General features: G+C 46.7%; 1 protein-coding gene and 1 long non-coding RNA gene across 3 annotated transcripts in view; both read right to left on the reverse strand.

Annotated features, from left to right (window-relative positions):
- PDE1C (phosphodiesterase 1C) overlaps window positions 1-12,996 on the reverse strand; it is a 278,378-nt gene that overhangs the window by 238,240 nt on the left and 27,142 nt on the right. The window lies entirely within an intron of this gene.
- On the reverse strand, window positions 5,371-11,398 carry LOC134167187 (uncharacterized). The gene is made up of 2 exons (XR_009966133.1): window positions 10,793-11,398; window positions 5,371-5,446 (listed from the first exon to the last, which is right to left on the reverse strand). It is a non-coding gene; the product is annotated as an uncharacterized LOC134167187 (long non-coding RNA).

Below are 12,996 nucleotides of genomic sequence, written 5' to 3' on the forward strand. Positions count from 1 at the left end.
AAACCAGTAACAAAGGCAACTGGCAGAAACAACCATCCTCGTGATTTCTTCTCACTTTGCTTACAAAATAATAATAATGACCGACTGTGACAAACATTTCTGAGTGCAATAGGGACCATCTGGTTGCATAATGAAAGGTTTAAATACTTGTTGTTTAATTCCCCTTTTCCACATGGGTCAAGATCTTAACATCAAAATGAAATATAATGCAAACAAGGAACATTCCAACATTTTCTTCTGTGCTCCAGAGCCATGAGAGTACTCAAGTGACTAGGGCATTCTAAATTATAAGACAAACCTTCTATCAAGAACATTTCTCTAAGCTTCTTCTACCTGCCGGTACTGCAGCAAACAGAAGCAATTAATGGACCATCTGCACTGTCTCATTTAGACTTGCACATTGTCCTAGTGACAGCCACAGCCATTCTTACAGCAGGATGCAAGATGCCCTCAACTTTGGTGGATGCAACTGAGGGAACCAGTATCAGAAGAACAGCTCTGCAGTGGTCTTTATGTACTGCTGCCCTCTGTGTGGGCTCACTCATGAGCACCCACACTCCAGGCACCTTATCTATGGATGTGGATATCCATCACTTACAGAGTTCTTTGAAAGTCAGTGAAAAATATCTGTGTTGCATTGCAGATTTAAACAGTGCTACAAATAGCATCAATCAAGCACAAGAAGGTGGAAAATGGACAACTTGCAGCCTTCTCCACTCATAAGAAACACGGGAAGAAGAATAACTCTGCACTACCTTGAATCCCAGATCCTCCTCCAGAGCTTCAACAGAAAGAGAATGCAGGGCAGCTCCCACAGCTTCTGTGGATGAAGCTCCTTCCAACCTGCCTCCAACCTCTTTTTTAATCCATTGTCCTGGTTTGTACCCAGTCAGGCAACTCATTCACTCACTCCCCCCCTTCTTGCCCTCCCCTTACTCCTGGAGGGACGGAGAGGAGAATCAAAAGAATGCAACTCCCATGGATTGAGATAAGAACAGTTTAGTAACTAAGGTATAACACAAATCACTACTGCTACCACCAATAATAATAATGATAAAGGAAATAACAAGGGAAGAGAACACAACACCTCAGCACCAGCCAACTGATAACTCGCCCCCCCAGCCTGACCAAGCACCAACCCATACCTCCTCCAACCCCCCAGTCCCTAGCCCTTCTGGGTAACTCTCAGTTACCTCCTGGGCATGACGTGCTGTGGTGTGGAATACCTCTTTGGTCAGTTTGGGTCAGGTGTCCTGTCTCTGCTTCCTCACGGGTTCCCCTCCTCCCTGGCAGAGCATGAGGCTCACAAGGCCCTTGGCCAAACCAAAACATCAGCTCTGTTTCCAGGCCAAAAGTCAAAACACTGCACTGCACCAGCTACCAAGAAGGAGAAAAATGACTGCTACTACTGAACCCAGGACATCCATGCCCACAGTACAAGCACAGGAGGCAGCATCAGTGCCTCACAGGCTGTAATCATTTATTGCCCACACCTTTACAGGGAGGAATGAGAGTGAGCTCTGTAAAGAGGAAGGCAGAGGAGTGGAGAAAACGTAGCTGCAATGCTACCCCAGGTGCTCTCTCAACTGTAACTCATACTATAAGGAAGTACCTGAAAATCAGTACTGATGTTCCTAGGAAGGGGAAACAAAGGGAAGGAGTGTATCTGGTTTGCAGCTTGGCACTGTCAGCTTCGAGGGCCTCACTGGCTGTTTTTTCCACCTTGCTTCTGGCAGCAGGAGCATGCCAGTGCTTTGGTCCTACCCCTGGTGCATGCAGTTTCCTGCTCCTTGTTTCAGCTCCCAGAGCATTGCAGACCCCCTGCGCTTTCCCCTGGGTTCTGGCCACTTCCTGATTTCTCCCTTTGCCCACCACATCCTGCCCATGGATGATGGCTGCTTCCCATCAGGCGGTGCAGTCTCCCTTCTCAGATTGCTCTCCTGCCATAAACACAGTCAAATCCAAATAGAAATGGACAAGGAGAAAATGCATGATTGCTAGCCCAAGCTCAATAAGAGGATACTATTTCCCCCCTCTCCCCACCATTTCCAGCATAAGGGGTTCCTAAAGAATCTGTAATTAACCTCCAAAAGCTGTTTGAAGTCACATATCCAAATGCTGCTTGAAATCATGGACCGACAGGTACCCAGGCCATGCTATTCACCTCAGCAGGCGGATATAGTTCTGCCTACCCTGATGCAGCTGCAGCCACATTCCTAACAGACCTGACACAGCAGAGGCAGCCTCGCCACCTCCCTTTATTAGCAAACGACAGTTTGTTCCCAGCTCTGGCAAGGCCCTTGCTGTTCCCCTGGCTCACCTACCTCCATCTCTAAATGCTGAGATGAGTGGCTCCCCTCTGACTGTGCTTTGAAATGAGTGCTGTCTTGTCAGGTTTTCACAAGAAATGACCAAACTTCTTTTAAAATGTCAGGTATTAAGGAAAAATAAGCCTGCAGTTAAAGACAAAGCACTTAGGAACTGAGATTTCTGAAACCACGATTTTCATGAGGAGGGATACAAAAATGCCCGAAACTATAATCCTAACAGATTACCTGCTACAGGCTTGCATTTTACCAGGGAAGTTTCTAAAGCGGTTCTCACAGAAAGAACTTGATGGGAATGTTATTAAACAGGGATCCTCCTCCTCGCCTCTGTTTAGCTAAGAGCAAAGGAAACAATGGCATGATGTTTCCCACTGTTTTGACACTTAAGAGCGTTCTGGAGGCTGCTTACATTTAGCACACACTTTTAGGTTGGAAACTGTAACTCCCCCATTCCTGCAGAACTACAGTTCACCATTACGGGTTTGAGATGCCACCAACACCACTTCTGCTTCTTTCCTTCTTCTCAGGTTTGTGTTACATTATTCACCTTCCAGGGGCTTTCTACAATCCCTCCCAGGTGTAAATTGTTCCAGAAATGATCTTTGGTTTACATGCAGGATCATGGCCTCAGATCCAGTGTAACACAGCCACCCACTTGCATGTGTAAATATTACCAAGTGCAAGATTAATCAAGAGGAGGGTGGAAGCAAACTGATTTTCCCAACAACTTAAACTTGGGTATTTTTCCATTCTGCACAGAAGAGAAAGAGATGGAGAAAAAACAAAACCAACCAGACCTCAGCACACAGAAACCAAATTACACTTCTGAATATTCTCCCCAAATGGACCGTACCAGTGAGATGGCTCATTAGATCCAGCCAGGATCTCTTTGAACATGAGCAGAACCTTGGCATGTCTCTGCTCCTGGGCAGATCTCAACGGGGGGTGTGTTTCAGCATTTCCTTGACAATGAAGCTTCAACCAAAACTATTTCAGTCTGGTCAATGTATTTAGACCAAAGATTAGTTTACACATCAGCAACAGCAACACTAGAGCCTTCCCTACCATTTAGTTTTACTAACAAGCTGAAGCTCCCACCAAAATATGCAAGGAGAGATTTACTTCACATACCCAGTCACTTATTTAAGTTGAAATCACAGTCAAAATTTGGCAAGAGCAAGTCTGGAAAGAAACAGACGTGACTGACTGTTTAAGCACATGACTGAGTATACATCCATGTGGCTGGAAGAGCCGATGTGTCTCACGGTAATGAGATAAAGTTTAGACATTTAGGTGCACCATTAGCTTTTCCCATGCTCAATTCTCAGTTCTGTAGGCTCAGTCTTACCTTCTGATCCAGGTCTGGCACAGCTAAATGCACCGTATGCACTCCTCTCACACCAGCCACCGTGCTGCTGCTCTGCATTTTGCTTTGGACTGTCACCCTGTACAGAACATCTACCCACCAGACTCTGGAACCAGAGAAGCATTACAAAGCTTGGTCTTCCAGAACCGAAGCCAAGATTTTTCAGTAAGCCCTTTCACATACAAATACAAACATTTGGCTCCTGTGGATGAATATAGCAAGCACAAAGCTGAGTTATGGAGTGTGTTTTATTTTATGACGATTGCCAGAGGGGTCATTCTCTGATGTTAACAGGGTCCCTATGAATGGGAAAGCACTTCCTGCACACCGTGATGGATGTTCATCCAAAGAAAGCTGCTGGACACTGCTGTTGTTCAGCTACTATGTGCTCATCAGGAGGCCACAGAAACTACCAAAGAGACCACAGATTTCTTAGCCAGCATTTTCAAAAGTCAACTGAGGTTTTAAAGCTATAAAAAGCTACAGGAAAAGAATGGAGTTATCACAAGAATTTCATATTAGTTCCATAAGTAATGGAAAACTAAACTTTATGGCTTGTTACACATTAAAGCATCTCATTTATAGTGCATTGTATTTCACAGAAGGCAGCAACATTCCTGCCAGTGTTAGGCCAAACTGGGGGGGACCATCATGGAAGGATTTGATCCTGCCAACATAAGAATGTATCTTCAGCTTCTTGGAGGAGAAATGGGAAGAAAAGTGCTCTCAGGCACAGGCGCACGCTGAGCAGATAGACGTAGGGATCCAAACACAGAAGGAAGCTAAACCAAACACTCCTCTGTGATGCACATGGGTCACTCAGTTTGGCTGACTTAAGATGTACCCAAATCATAGGTACACAGTTCAAAGCCTGCAGGCTGGGGAAGCCCACATGTTCTCCTCGAATGTGCTAAAAGAAAATGACTTAAAATGATGTTTTTTTTAATTATTAAAACTTAAGTATGTTGATTTTTGTTTGCTTTTGATTTGGTTTTAAATCACACTTTCCACTGGTATGGAAAAATAACTTCTGGAACAAGCTTACCTCAGTTTGCCAGTTTTCTGATATTCTTTGTTACAGCAAGTAGGTATAAATGAGCTTTGGCTAAAAGGTAAACCTGCACAAAGTGTCTTTTTATCAGACTAATTTGCTATGATCTACAATTTTGCTCACACACATGAAAAAGGCTTCTGGAGTACTTGGGTTTAACTACTTGCAAAGTGGTATCAGCTATAGCAAAGTTTATCAGGAACACAACTCACACTGCACAAATATTTTAAAAAGTGGAAGTTTATGTGTCTTTCCATGGCTCAAATAGCAAATAAAATAAGTACCTGGTATTTCCTAGTGCCTATAAAGTCTCATTATAGCCTCCCAGACTGTAACTGTGTCTGTTACATGCCAATCGGGATCCATAATGCCACCAGCTCCAAAAAGAAACATGGAGCTCTGCAAGAGCTAATGATTAGAAAGCTATTAAAAACATATATACACACACACAGGTCTTTTATCCCAGCAGCTAAGTGATAGCCAAGTGGATTTCAAAGAATAGGGAATTTCTACTGTCTGTAATAGCTGGATGTGAACTGCAATAATGCCCCAAAACTGAAACATGCATGAGTTTTCATAACAAAAATGAAAAAAACAAACCAACCAACAACCAACCAACAATGAGACTTGGTTCTGATGCATTTAATTGACTGAATGTTCTCTATAGAGCAGCATGAAGATCCTGGTGTAGTACTGAACAACCTATGTAAGGAGACAACAGACAAGGTGAGGTTACTGCAAAAGAGAAGTTTCTGCAGCTCTCATGCTGCAACTGACAGCTCAGATTCTCCTGTCACTCTTCACATTCCTCTCCCACTATTCACGTTCCTCTGCCCCTCTTCACATTCCTCTGCCCCTATTCACAATCCTTTGCCCTCTTCACATTCCTCTGCTGCCTTCACAATCCTTTGCCCCTCTTTGCAATCCTTTGCCCCTCTTTGCATTCCTCTGCTCCTTTTCTCATTCCTCTGCCCCTTTTCACAATCCTCTGCTCCTATTCACAATCCTCTGCCACTCTTACTCCTCTGCCCCCTTAACATTCCTTCACCCCTCTTCACAATCCTTTGCCCCTCTTCACAATCCTTTGCCCCTGTTCTCCTTCCTCTGCCCCTCTTCACATTCACATGAAAAGTGCTCTCATGCCTGCCCAGAGCTGGTGTTGCACCCAAGGATTGCTGGAAAGTGGCAGCTGCTCCTGGGCAACAAGGATGGAGCCATTCCAAGCACAGGCTGCTCTGCACAAGCCAGAACCCCTGGGGAAATGGAGCCAAAGGAAGAGTAGTGCTCGCTCCCACTCCAAGCTTGCACTGGACAGTGGAGCCAGAAAGAGCCAAGGCAGGAGTGGTGCCCTGGAGGTGCGAGAGCACCAGCAAGAACCGAACCCAAAGGGAAGCCCTGACAAGGGGCTGTGCTCAACGGTACAGAGGACAAGCAGCAACCCCTGGGCCACCCCAGGTGTCTACAAAGCCTCCTCCAAATGTGAGCACGAGGGGCCACCTGAGTGGAGCAGGAGCAGCAGCCTTTGGGCCACAGCAGCCCAAAGGAGCCCTGTCAAGGAGCTGGCTCACTGCTGCAGAGGAGCATATTTTTAAAGATTTTATGGATGTTTCCCAGGGAAAGTACTGATTTCTGTTTCAAAGCTGAAGCTCTTTCAGCTTGGGCACCTTTTCGCTTTACAATGAAAACTTAGATTTCTCAGTGGAAATAGAGACTTGTACAAATAAAGTTTGTGAAAACTCAGCTTCCTATTTTAAACATGTACAATCAGGCCACACTGTGCAATGCCATTAGTCCCTAAGATAATCCCAGATGAATGTGCTCCCAACCCCAAGTCAACCAATTCTTTCGATAAAAATAACCTTCTGTGATGTCTGAGCAATCAGTCAAATTATACACCACTCGCATACAGCTCTGTAACAATATTGGTCTAGTGGTTCTGATACAACAGAGCTGCTTCATGGAACAGCAAATACTAACACGCTGCAATATGTAAGAAACACATAAATCGATATACTTTTGCAGGGAAAAATATTTTAAACTGTACCTTAGTGCAAATAAAAGGCAAAACCCCTCAAAGTCTGGAGGAAGATTCAGAGCTGCTTTTGTACAAGAGGGTTTTGTCCCCTCTTACTTAAGCCAGCTGGAGATCTGAATAAAGCTGTAGTTCCTTCTCCCACCTTATTCTGACCATTCTTTGAAATGTGCCTAGCTTGTTCCCGGAGCTTCTACTGAGACTGGGTCAAGCATCAGATGTTGCCATTATCTAAAAACTTCAGCTCCCAATCTCTCCTGTCATTTCCACACCCACTTTTCCCCTTGCAAATAATGCATGAATCATCATCAGAAATCACTCTCCGGTCCATTAACAAACTAAACAGACTCACAGCAGTACACACATGCCTATCATTACATCTGCCCTGATATTACAGGGATCAACGCTATAAAAAATACTTGCAGTGAGCAAATATTCATGTTGTATTTATTAGCACTTGCATTGCAGTACACACATTATGAAACAACTTCCCTGTGGTAGGAGGAAGCCAGCAAGGAAAACTGCTTTGCTGCTATATTAATAACTTACACTGCAATAATCCTGTGCTCTACACAGTCTCAGACTGGTTCACTGGACAAAAAATAAACTTAGATGGCTTTAAAAGGTTGTGTATTGGGTCAAAAGTGCCACAAATATTACAGCAAATCCCTGAATTAACACAAACATCATGTTGGTCCAAGTCTATCCAGAAACATATTCACCAGGGCTAGGCCAAGGGCCCTCTGCTGTGTCTGGCTAATTTAACAACAGGGCACTCTGCTTGGGAAAACCACTAATCCCCAAATGTAGTACTAAAGATGAGACCAAGGCTACAGAGACATTTATTCACCCAAGCATGAAAAAAGGCCTGTGTCTTCCTGAACCTCCACAGAGTTTCTACAGCGTCTTAAACATGACTTCAGGAGATAATTTTACAGGAAGTGACTCCTAACAGAATTTTCAGGACTCCAGTGATCTCTCTCCCTTATATCCTATCTTAGAAAACATGCCCGAGAAACAGGAAAACTGGAGTGAGGACGTGGGGAAGGCCGTAACAGTATTTACAGCAGTGACTTCCACTCAACCAGATGAAGATTGGCAAGGTGTTAGTAGAGGTGTGGAATAGATGTGAAAGCCTCAGATGTTTTGGACCATTAGGGAACACGATGGGACATAAATGAGAAGATTGTGGTCATTGTTTTTCACAACACAATGAAAAGTGAAGTTAATATCGAATTCACCCCAGAAAAGATGTCCACACTACTCAAGTTATGAGAGGAATAAGCCCTCTTAGGAGACTGAAGGAGATGTACATCACCCTTAGTCATGAACTTCCATCCAGTTCAGTGAAAGCAGAATTGCCTCTGAGGTGCAGGAATGATAAAGAGAAAACTCTGCTTTCGGTTATACCTAAGAAAAGGCTTGCAGAGGCACTGGTGGGAAGGCTGCTGAAAACAAAGGTGCTGCCTGGGAGTCAGGGAAACAGAATTTGCTCTCCATCACCTATACAAGGAGCATCTTTCCTACTACAACTCTCAGCCACCTTCAGCACTGCAGCTTTTTAACTGCAGTCCTACTAATTTGCACTTTTCTGCGTATCAGTGAGCCAGTTCTATTCAGAGATAAGAGCGGTGCTGCTGCTGAGAGCTCAGGTCAGGGCTTGAGCCCATCTCTATTACCTCACACAGAACTAAAAAACCCAAACAAAAGACAGAGAAGCTGTTCCATTTCATCACTCCACCACCACCCCATCAGCTTTCATCTGTTTGCTTGTTTGAAGATACAATCAATAATACATTCCAGGTGTATCCTGATTCAGAAGTACCTCCCGCAATACCACAAACCCATGGCAATCCCCCGCTTAAAACACCCTCAGCTTGACAGGTACCACGGGTGTTCTGACCTTGACAGGCTTCTGACCCTGACAGTGTCAGAGAGGCTGAGAGAGCTGGGCTGGTTCAGCCTGGAGAAGAGAAGGCTCCTTAAGGCGAGAGAGAGCTTAGAGCAGTTCCAGTGCCTAAAGGGGCTACAGGAAACCAGGAGAGGGGCTTTGGACAAGGGCCTATAGGGACAGGACAAGGGGAATGGCTTTAACCTGCCAAAGGGGAGATTGAGATGAGCTCTTAGGCAGAAGCTCTTCCTTGTGAGGGTGCTGAGGCCCTGGCACAGGGTGCCCAGAGAAGCTGTGGCTGCCCCATCCCTGGCAGTGTTCAAGGCCAAGTTGGATGGGGCTTGGAGCAACCTGCTCTAGTGTAAGGTGTCCCTGCCTGTGGCAGGGGGGTGGAGCTGGATGAGCTTTGAGGTCCCTTCCAACCCAAACCAGTCTGGGATTCTACTACCTGCTTTGTCAGCTCATTTAGGATACAGATTACATTGCACTGGAGGCACCCAGACCTTAACTCCTCTAAAGTTTCTGGGCATTTCATGCCCTGACTCCTACATTTCCATCACAGATTTCAAAACGTTTGTGTATTTCCTGCAGTTCAGGGTTGGTAACAGCACAGCAGATGCCAGGAAAGGCCACCAGAGACATCGCAGAAACATTCACAACCCCTCGAACGCTGTCTTGTAACGCCCCTTCTCCAAACCGGAGGGGTTCCACACTGCCACAGCCTTTGTCCCCAGCTGCAGGAGGCCCCGCTCACGCTTGCAGCCCAGGGGCTGCGGGTTCCCCGCCTCTGGGAACGGCGGCTGCCTGCGGGAGGGCGGCGAGGTCCCCGCCGGCTTCCTGAGGGGGGCTCCGGCCTCCCGGCACCCTCGGGCCGTCCGTTGACGTGCAGGGACCGGTCGCTCGGCGGGAGGGTGCCGCGCCATGGGGCGAGAAGCGGCCAACAACGGCACTTGGGCCGCGGGAAGGGCCGCGCCCCGGCCAGAGCCGGGCCCGCTGCAATCGCCGCTGCGGGCTGCGGCCCGACCGCCGTCCATGGAGGCTCATGCAGTGCGAGGCTGGCCGGGGCCTCCAGAGATGGAGCGGGGCTGCAAGGAGTGCTCTGGGGCTGCCTGATGGGAGGATGGAGCCAGGAGGGGGCTGGTCTCTGCTCCCAAGGAAGAAGGGATGGGACAAGAGGAAATGGCCTCAAGCTGCACCAGGGGAGGTTTAGATGGAGATGAGGAACAATTCCTTCCCCAGAGGGTGCTCAGGCATTGGAATAAGCTGCCCAGGGCAGTGCTGGAGTCACCGTCCCTGGAAGTGTTCACACACTGTGTAGATGAGGCTCTCAGTGCCATGGGTTAGTGGTGGCCTTGGCAGTGCTGGGCAATGATTGGATTGGATGAGCTTAAAGGACTTTTCCAAAGTCGTTGATTCTGTGATTTACATCGAGAATTACATCAAGATTACATTTGGGTTTCCAAACGGGCACTAAATCTGTGCTAATGGTAAGATGCAACTGCCAACTTGCTTAAACACTGACACTGTGCGGCAGTATTTGGCTGTCTGGTTGACACAACCTTCTAAGACAATGCCTAATGGGTCACCTTTATCAAAGTGAGTGGAAGCCAGCCACGGTTTTCCAAGTGAGCAAATCCATTATTCTAGAATTCAGAGAAACCACGTTTCTCCTAGAAGAGAAACTTTGGTTCACATAACAAACCCCATAGCTTCAGGTGCTCCAAGTAAGTAAGTATACCAGGTATTTCCTAGTACCTACAAGGTCTCATTATAGCCTCTCAGACTATAACTGTGTCTGATACATGCCAATCAGGATCCATAATGCCACCAGCTCCAAAAAGAAACCTAGAGCTATTAAAAACATATATACACACACACAGGTCTTTTATCCCAGCAGCTATGTGATAGCCAAGTGGATTTCAAAGAATAGGGAATTTCTACTGTCTGTAATAGCTGGATGTGAACTGCAATAATGCCCCAAAACTGAAACATGCACGAGTTCGCATAACAAAAACAAAAAAACCAACAAATAAGCAATCAATTCTGAGACATGGTTTTGATGCATTTGACTGAATGAATGTTCTCCATAGAGCAACATCATGACACTGGTGGAGTATTTAATAACCTGTGTCTTCAGGAAGACAACTTGAGAGAAGACAACAGTCAAGGTGACGTTACTGCAAAAGAGAATTTACTGCAGCTGTCACGCTCCGACTGACAGTTCAAACATAAGGATTTACATTCTTCTGTCACTCTTCTCTTTCCTCTGCCCCTCTTCTCATTCCTTGGCCACTCTTCTAATTCCTTTGCCAATCTCCTCATTCCTCTATCACTCTTCACGTTCCTCTGCCTTTCCTCGAATTCCTCTGCCCCTCTTTGCAATACTCTGCCCATTTTCATATTCCTTGACCCTCTTCACCTTCCTCTGCCCCTCTTCACTTGCCTCTGCCCCTCTTGGCATTCCTCTGCCATTCTTCGCATTCCTCTGCCATTCTTCGCATTCCTCTGCCACTCTTCACCTTTTTCTGCCCCTCTTCACATTCCTCTTCACTCTTCTCGTTCCTCTGCCCCTCTTCAAATTTCTCTGCCAACCTTCTCAATACTTTATCACTCTTCACATTACTGTGCTACTCTTCGCATTCCTCTGCAACTCTCCCCAGTCCTCTGCCCCTCTTCACATTATTCTGTCCCTCCTCTCATTCCCTTTCCCCTCTTCTCATAACTGTGACCCTCTTCTCAATTCTCTCCCCACCTTCATGTTCCGCTGCCCCTCATTCCTCTGACCCTCTTCAAATTCCTCTGGCCCTCTTCTCATTCGTCTGACTCTCTTCACAGTCCTCTACCCCTCTTCTCATTCCTCTGCCACTCTTCAAATTCCTCTGCCACTCTTCACATTATTCCATCCCTTCTCTCATTCCTCTGTCCCTGTTCTCAGTCCTCTGCCACTCTTCTTTTTCCTCTGTCCCTCTTCACATTCTTCTGCCCCTCTTCTTGTTCCTCTGCCCCTCTTCACATTCTTCTGCCCCTCTTCTTGTTCCTCTGCCCCTCTTCTCACTCCTCTGCCCCTCCTCTCAGTCGTCTGCCCCTTGTCTTTTTCCTCTGTCCCTCTTCACATTCTTCTCCTCTTCTTCTCAGTCGTCTTCCCCTGTTCTCGTACCTCTTCCACTCTTCTTGTTCCTCTGCCAATCTTCTCAGTCATCTGCCCCTCTTCTTGTTCCTCTGCCCCTCTTCTCATTCTTCTGCCACTCTTCTCAGTCATCTGCCCCTCTTTTTTTCCTTTGTCCCTCTTCACATTCTTCTGCCCCTCTTCTCGTTCCTCTGCCCCTCATCTCAGTCATCTTCCCCTCTTCTCGTTCTTCTGCCACTCTTCTCAGTCTTCTGCCCCTCTTTTTTCCTCTGTCCCTCTTCACATTCTTCTGCCCATCTTCTCCTTCCTCTGTCCCTCTTCACAGTTCTTTGCCCCCTTCACATTCCTTTGCCCATCTTAATCCTCTGCCACTCTTCTCCTTTCTCAGACCCCATCACAATCTTTTACTCATCTTCACAATCCTCTGCCACTCTTCAAATTCCTCTGCCCTTCTTCACATTATTCCATCCGTTGTTATTCCTCTGCCCCTCTTCTCACTCGTCTGCCCCTCTTCTCATTCTTCTGTCCTTCTTCTTATTCCTCTGCCTGTCTTCTCGTTCCTCTGCCCCTCTTCTCGGTCGTCTGCCCCTTTTTCCTCTGTTCCTCTTCACATTCTTCTCCCCTTCTTCTCAGTCATCTGCCCCTCTTCTCGTTCCTCTGCCCCTCTTCTCAGTCGTCTGCCCCTTGTCTTTTTCCTCTGTTCCTCTTCACATTCTTCTCCCCTTCTTCTCAGTCATCTGCCCCTTGTCTTTTTCCTCTGTTCCTCTGCCACTCTTCTCATTTGTCTGCCCCTCTTCTTTTTCCTCTGTCCCTCTTCACATTCTTCTGCCCCTATTCTCATTCCTCTGCCCCTCTTCTCAGTCGTCTTCCTGTCTTCTCTTTCTTCTACCACTCTTCTCATTCATCTGCCTCTCTTCTTATTCCTCTGCCCCTCTTCTCATTCCTCTGCCCCTGTTCTCGGTCCTCTGCCACTCAGTTGTCTGCCCCTCTTCTTTTTCCTCTGTCCCACTTCACATTCTTCTGCACTCTTCTCGTTCCCCTGTCCCTCTTCACAATCCTTTGCCCCCTTCACATTCCTTTGCCCATCTTAATCCTCTGCCAATCTTCTCCTTTCTCGGACCCCATCACAATCCTCTGCCCCTCTTCACAATCCTCTGCCCCTCTTCACGATCCTCTGCCACTCTTCAAATTCCTCTGCCCTT

The sequence above is a fragment of the Pezoporus occidentalis genome, unplaced genomic scaffold (assembly GCF_034315485.1).
Source record: "Pezoporus occidentalis ecotype Australia unplaced genomic scaffold, CSIRO_AGI_Poc_V1 ctg28, whole genome shotgun sequence".
Lineage (NCBI taxonomy): Eukaryota > Metazoa > Chordata > Aves > Psittaciformes > Psittacidae > Pezoporus > Pezoporus occidentalis.